This window comes from Callorhinus ursinus, unplaced genomic scaffold (genome assembly GCF_003265705.2).
Source record: "Callorhinus ursinus isolate GAN/ISIS: 27379988/994484 unplaced genomic scaffold, GSC_fseal_2.0 scaffold9, whole genome shotgun sequence".
Lineage (NCBI taxonomy): Eukaryota > Metazoa > Chordata > Mammalia > Carnivora > Otariidae > Callorhinus > Callorhinus ursinus.
This window is the reverse complement of record NW_027397071.1, coordinates 28,799,024-28,806,792: the sequence shown is the minus strand read 5'-3', so window position 1 is coordinate 28,806,792 and position 7,769 is coordinate 28,799,024.

Genomic DNA, 7,769 nt, shown 5'->3' with positions numbered 1-7,769 from the left:
CCATATAATGACAATTTACATTTATTTATTGTGGCTTTGATCATTAATTACAGATTAAAATGTAATCACTAAGATGCATCTTATTCTCAAGTATTTTGAAGATGGGCAGTCCTTCTAGTCTCCAGATAACACTTCTAGATTAATATCTCAATTCCTGACCATTCACCCATAAGGATCTATTTGCTTAGGGCAAAGGGACTGACCTGGCTGCAGCTCACCCTTCTTCTGCCCTTTCCTCTTCAGAACTGGGAAACCTGCCCTGCCTTTCGTCTCAGCTTTGCCGCCTTTGATTTGTGGTATTGAAGTAATGTTGCAGATGGGATAAACATTAGGTTTTGTGAAATTGTGGCATGCATAGGTGTTGAAAAGTACAGAATGCAATTACTCAAAGTAGAAGATCTTTTCCAAATGATTTCATGTCTAAGATTTAAATTATTCACGAGAAATTAATCAGTTTGGATTTTAGAAGTTACTGTAGGGTGTGTTTTTTTTTTTTTTTCTTTTGCCTCTAATGGATGATTTGAGGGCCTTGGCTTTTATATTAAGAAGATAAAACATGAGTTTGCAAAGTTAACATCTGATCTTACTGCCTGGTGGGATGCCTAAGGAAAGGATTCTCTGATGAGTCTTGTATCCCGAGGTGCCTGAGGGCGGGAGCTACATACATGCTATTCTCTTTGTCTATTTAATGCAGAACCTTGCATAACTGGATACCATACACTTGCTTGTTAAATGATAGATAGGAGCTGATTTGAAAAGTGAAGGTCTCAACTACAGAGTTGACCCCTTTCTGGGCTAACTATCCCTCCTTACTTGGCCTTCTTCGTCTCAGCTGCCTGCCTGCATCTGGCTCTGAGCTGGATGGTCATCCCCGTAAGACATAAGATATGGGTTCATAAAGCTGATAAAGTGTGCATTTTATTGAGCCTGTTCCATTTTCGGAATAAGGCCCACTGAGTCATGCCAGTCTTCTTAGCTTTAACTCTTACATGGTAATATCTGTATCTGAGTATGAAACTAGCCCCAAGTGTGTCTATTCATGGTCCCTAAACCCATGAATGACTGCCGCTCTTTTGCTTATCTACTTGTTTAATTTTCCTACTCATTTTCAACTCTTTAAAAAAGGATTACTCTTCCACTCGCAATCCATGTCCCCTTCCTTTTCCTTCACTTTAGTTCTATGTTTTCTAAGGAGAGATCTAGTCTTAAAATTGTCATAGCTATGGTTTTTTGAATGCCACTGTGTATCTGGATCTATGCTTGGAACTTCATTACCAATTTGTAATAATTGTCATCACTGTACATTTACTATGTGCCAGGCACTGTGCTAAGTGCTTTACAGATATTGGTTCACTTAGTCCTTATCACAAGTTTATGAGGTGAGTATTATTATTAAATCCATTTCACAGTTGAGGAGACTGAGGATCAGTGAAGTTAATTAACTGTCCTGTGGCTACCCAGCTAGTAAGAGGCAGAACCTAGAATCAGACAGTCCAACCCCCTACCTTATACTCATAACCACTACAATATATAGTCTCCTCTTTAAATCTGCAGTCTTGCATATTCTTCATAACCATTCTGCAAAGTCATGTTATTACTGTACATAACTAATAAGATCCATATTTTGATCTCACAGTTGTCTGCTTCCCGAGCCCATGCCCTTTCCATTCTTCAAATTGCTTTTGAGAAAGATAGACTCTGAATTGCCCACCATCACCTGCTCAATTATTCTTTTCTCAGGCACAGAGAGATAGGCAGAATTATTTATCCCACCCATGATGCCTAAGCAAATCTAGTGGTTTAGTCCATTGGTTTACCAATGACTTTAACCTCAGTATCCTTTCTTCAGATTTTATATGGTAAACCAATATGTTCAAGAGATCAAGACAAAGCTCTGGGCTTGAATTAGGAGTAGGGGATCAGTGCCCTTCTTGTGCCTACCTCCCATAAGTCATGGTTTCTTCAGCAACTCCATCAAATTTTGAAGGACGCCAGAAAGCACAGCTGGAATATCACTGATTTCAGCCTAAGTCAAGGACACATGGCAATCATCCCTAAGTGGAAAGTTATTTATCCCATTTCTGTATATATCAAGCATAATATTATTTCAAGGCATCATTGGTTTCAAAAAGAAAAGTGTCCTAATCTCAGTCAAAGGTACATATTATAGCCTTTGTTCATATGGTGACCATTAAAAGAAATTTATTGGTGAGATCAAATCAATAAGCACTTCTCTAGTGCCTCTAGTCTTGGGAATACAACATTCAGTATGACATGGTAGCTTCTACTCTCAGTTATCATATAATTATTATTTTCTCAGACTGATTTAAGCCCAGACAGTTAGGGCCACTCTAGGACTATAGTAAAAAAAAAATTAGCTATCTTGGATTTTTCCTCCCATAGGAACATCAACATCCAAGCTATGGATACATCACAGACTTTGGTCACTCTATGATTTCACTAAGCAACTGGAATCAACCATAGCTCAATTTCTTCCTACAGACAGCCCAGAGAACATGGACCTCAGCTGTGGTTTCCTTTATATGAAACCAAAATCGATCATAGATAACTCATGATGAAATGTATCATGAAGCCAAATTTAAGTTTTCTGGCTGCATCTATTATCTTTACCATTTTATTATCAGATTAATCTGAATTTTGACAGTCAGGTATAATGATAGGTAAATCTGACTCTTCTGGAGTGAGGGAAGTGGGAAAGATGCCACATCCATCTTTCAGGTTATGGGTATATGGGGTGTGGCAAAGAATAGTAGGTGTCCACCAAATATCACCCCTTTGTCTTTTAGGTACACACCTAGACTACATTCCAAGCCATCTTTGCAATTAGGTGGCATCATGTCACTGAGTTCTGGCCTATAGATTTTGGCAGAAGTGATGTGTACCATTTCTAGGCTGGCCCATAAAATTACCCTACACAACCCTCCATGCTCTCTTCTGTATTTTCTGGCTGAGTGGAGAGGACTCTGAGGATTTAGAGGAGAGTGGAATCAGAGGGTGGAAAGAGTGTGGGTTTCTCAATGACTATGTAAAGCAACCCCCCCCCCCCTCCATCAACCTGCACTGGACTGTGACAGTGAGAATCAAAATTTCATTGTGCAGAGCCACTGGGATTTGGGGAATGCTTGTTACAGGAGTTAGCCTACTCTGACTAATACAGAGGTACAGTGAATAGAGCATAAGAATTAGAATCAGACAATTCTGGGTTCTATACAAACTTTTCCGCTTACCAGCTGTGTGACCTTGCACCAGTTACTTAACCTCTCAGAGTTTCAACTTCATTTGTGAAATGGGAATATAATAACACTTACCTTATAGGATTGTGGGAAAACTCTATGAAAACATATGTGTATAGTGTCTGTTACATAGCAGGTGTAGCAAGATTACAAATTTACTCACAAAATCCAATTGTGCAAAGAAAATGTAATTTCTTTATTTCTCTATAACTGACTGAATTTTCTTCAAGATCCTTCAGCCCTGAGGTAGCAGGAAAACAAATGTGAACTTTAAATGAGCCAATTAACAATATGTCAGTCTCCTTTTGGTTTAAAACCACCTCTTTCAGGTAAATGCTCAGGCTTTTGGAATCCTTCCCCTCAAGGTGGTAGATGGGGGAGTTTATTGTGTCGCCGTGGCAAAGAGGAGTGGTCCCAGACATCTTCATGCAGGCTCTTGGGGACTCTCTGAGTCCACACTGGCCCTGCTGGATCTCGTCCCTTCCCTATATTGTCAGTACTTGCGCAGCTGGAATCTGCTGCTGGAAACTTGAGACCTCTTTTTCTCTCAGTTTGGTGATGGCCTGGTGGGCTTCTCTTTTGACCCAGCTGGTGCTGTGCAGCCTTCTGAGATCTGGCTGTGACCCCCACATGCTTACTGGCCTGGACTGCCCTTGGCTGCAGCGTCATTTTGCTCCACGCTGATGACCCCTCTGGTAAGCTGACTATCCAGCAAGTCAGTTACTTTCTAGTTCCTTCTCTAGTGAGTGCATCCAGGAACTTCTGAATACTTTCCGTATAGGAAGGAGATCTCAGGAGACCAGCTCCGGCCGCCTTTCAGCCTAACCATGATTTTGCTATGATATGGCTACTGTGTGCTCGGCATGGGGTAGGGGCAGTACTCTGCAAGACAGTCTTTCCTCAGAGACTCAGACAAGGACAGAGGCTTCTTTGCTTTTGGTATTTGGGACTGACAGACTCAAGGGTGACCCCTTGTGTTCCCCACTTCCTCCTCCCCTTGAGTTTGGGTGGGACCTGTGATTGCTTCTACCAAACAGAATATGGCAAAGGCATGCAGTATCAGTCCTGTGATTACATTATATTATAGAAGACTCCATCTTGCTAGTAGACTCACTCTATGGACTTCCTTGCTGACTTGATGAAGTCGCCATGTTGGTAAAGCCCATATGGCAAGAACTTGTGGTTGTACTCTAAGGACTGTGGGTGACCTCTAGGGTCTGTGGGGCCAGCAGATATCAGCCAATAAGAAGCAAGGGCCATGAGTTTTACAACCACAAGACAATAAATCTGAGTTTGGGAAGTGTGTTCTTTCCCGCCAAGCCTACACATGAGAACTCAGGCTGGTTGACATCTTGATTGCTGCCTTGCAAGGCGCTAAGCAGAGTACCTGTGAGATAATACATGCATGTTATTCTAAGCTACTAAGTTTATGGAAACTCATTTTGCACCAATGATTAACTCCCAAGAACTGGCTGAGAAGAATTGTTTACAGCATTCATGTCGCATAATTTCTCTCCTACCTCTGTTCCCTTATGCTTCATACAGTCCACTGGGGGCTAGAAGGACAGATTTTAACTTTCTTCTTTAGTCGAGTGGGAAGACCCCTTCCTCTGTACCCACCTACACACACATCATTACTTCCTCCTGCCTGAAGTTCACTCTCTTTAGGTGTAGAGTGGCTGCTAGGAAACATAAGTTAGAAGAAGAGGTAAAAGGTATAAAGAGCATATTATATTAAAAATAGTATCCTCATGACATAGATCATAATACATGGTTTCCTTCCCTTTAGTTGGTATGAATGTCATTGTTTTCCCAGGTCAGAAAGTTATACAAATTTTCTTTAATTTTCTCTTGAGTTTTGCCCTATCTTAAACTTCACCTGGCATGAGGAAGGCCATCAAAGGCAGGTGGCCTGCATACTCAGATGTAAATATGACTTACTACAAATGCTTAGAGAGTCTGGTTTCCCGTGGGAATGCTTCGTTGGAAAGATGATCAGGATAAGTAACTAAAGGAAAGGGTTCATGGAATATAATCACAGATTACTGGAGCTGGGAGGAGAAGTATAAGGTCCAAATACTCTCATTTTATTGAAAAGGAAACTGAGCCCAGGGAAGTAAAATGACTTGCAAAAATTGACCCTCTCAGTTATTCCAAAGTTGGAACCAGAATCTGAACATTCCAACAAGCAGTCCATACACTAGCTTTCTTAAGATACCATGTACAGATGGCAAATAAGTGTGTAGCAGAAAATTCTTTATGAAGCAAGTTTTGCCAGAGTGGATTATTTTTTAAATCCACCTTCTTGAGACCTCTTCTTTTTGCAATAATTAAGTTTTATCCTTTTCTGCTGGTAAAAGAAAATGTTCCCAGGAAAAGTCAAAGAATAGCTGCTTTTCTCTGACCCACCAAATGGTAATAACAGCTGTAGAAATACGTCCCATCACATCCCAGGGAATGAGATATGGGGCATTTACAAACTTTGGGTTCCAGTTGGGGTTGTCTGGATCTGGGCAGTCTGCTGACCTTGGCCGGAGACAGAATTTTTTAACTGTGCTTTTATGTATAGTCTCTTCTGTCTCTATCTCTCTTTTTTTCCTCTTAAGAAGGGGAGCTAGTCTTTATATCATTTTTTTTCTTTTTAGTCTTGAGTTTCTGACAAAGCCGTGGAAATATGAATACAGCCTTTGTGAAAATGAGTGAGAATCTTTTTTAAAAAACAATTCTTTTATCACTTTTATTCATTTTGCAGAGATTCTTTTCACTCTTAGAATTAGAAAATAGTCTGGGTCACAGAGAATGACCTTTTTAAAGCATGTTGTTATCTTATTCCTAATTCTCGTAAGAGAGCTCCCTGCAGATGAGTAGCTCGAGACACTGTTAACGTTGCTTCATTTTATTCTTTCCCAATCCTGACAACAGCCAGTTTATGATGTCAAGCATGGTGCCATCTTTCCAATTTGTGTGAGACAGTGTAGTATGGTGGATAAGAACTCTGGCTATGGAGTCAGACAGCCTTGAGTTCAGAGCTCTGTGATTTTCGGTGAGTTTGTCTTAGTTTCCTTATATGTAAACTGGGGAGAGTAATAGTGCTGAGCTCATAGGGTGTTATGAATGCCTAGCCCAGTGCTTGGTGCACAGAGAGTGCTATCACAACACACAAGACACTTCATTAGAATTACTGTGCCTGGGACACCTGGATGGCTCAGTTGGTAAAGCATCTGCCTTCGACTCAGGTCATGATCCCAGGCTCCTGGGATCAAGTCCTACATCGGGCTCCTTGCTCAGCGGGGAGCCTGCTTCTCCCTCTGCCTGCTCTGCCTACAGCTCTCCCTGCTTGTGCTCTTTCTCTCTGAAAAATCAATCAATCAATCAATCAATCAATCAATCTTAAAAAAAAAGAATTACTGAGCATATTGGATTGTCCATATTCCTAGCTGGACTGAAAATTCCACTGAAGCAGGCACTAATGTCTGTCTTGTTCACTGTTAAATTCCCAACATCCAGCTTAGTGCCTACTACATAGTAGGTGTTCAGAATATATTTATGTGAATAAATAAATAAATAGATAAATGATGGTCAAGAACTGGTAATTATTAGTATTACCTTGGACTTGGGCTGCACACCAGCAGATCACACAGGCCAGCTGAGTCATCTCTGCAACATCTTGTCCCAGACATCCAAGCTTCCCCATGCAGAGATATGGGTATCAACTGCTTCTAGGCCTCCTACCTTGGATATATTTAATTCAAGTTTAGCAATTTGGATAGGCATTCCTTCATAATCTGGCATTGATGGAAGCCTATAGAAAATCCTAGCAGTTAGGCGTTTAAAAAACAGTATCTAAAGAGCTAGAAAGGGCAAGTGTTAAAATAATCTGGTTAGAAAAGCAAAGTTTCTTATAACTTAGTTCTCAGAATTCAAAACCCAATGTGAACCCCTCATGAGTTCAATAATTTCTAAGGAAACTGAGGCTTTTAATGTTCCTGTTCCATTATAGATAATTTCCTTCTCATAGGAGGCCTCTAACAGCAGTTGAGATGGAAATAAAAATAGTCTGAGGAGAGAGAGTGGGAGAAATAAAAAAGGAACATAATATGGAAGTGAGAGAGATCCCTAGGAGATGGAGAGTTTTGTAAACGAGCTCTCTCTAGACAGTGATTGGATTCATTTTTATGTCTCTAGAGCCTAGTGCAGAGCATGGGCGTGTTTGCTGATCAGCACACATACTTGGGGGAAAGGGGACCTATAGGGTGAAGTGGTGGCAGAGGGGATGGGGTTGGAGTGCAAAAAGTTAGAGCAGGGGGCAACAAAACAGAAAGAGGAAGACGAGCACTTGGAAGGATAAAGGGGGGAAAGACAAGAAGCTGGAGTGAGAGGCTCTTCTACTTCCACTTGTACTCTTTTGATTTCTTTACTTAAGAAAAGCAACAAGGGAGAAATATGAAGAGCAGAGAGTTCTAGAAGGACTTGAAGGCAGAGGTGGGAGGTAAGACTAGATTCCTTGTTCCTGTT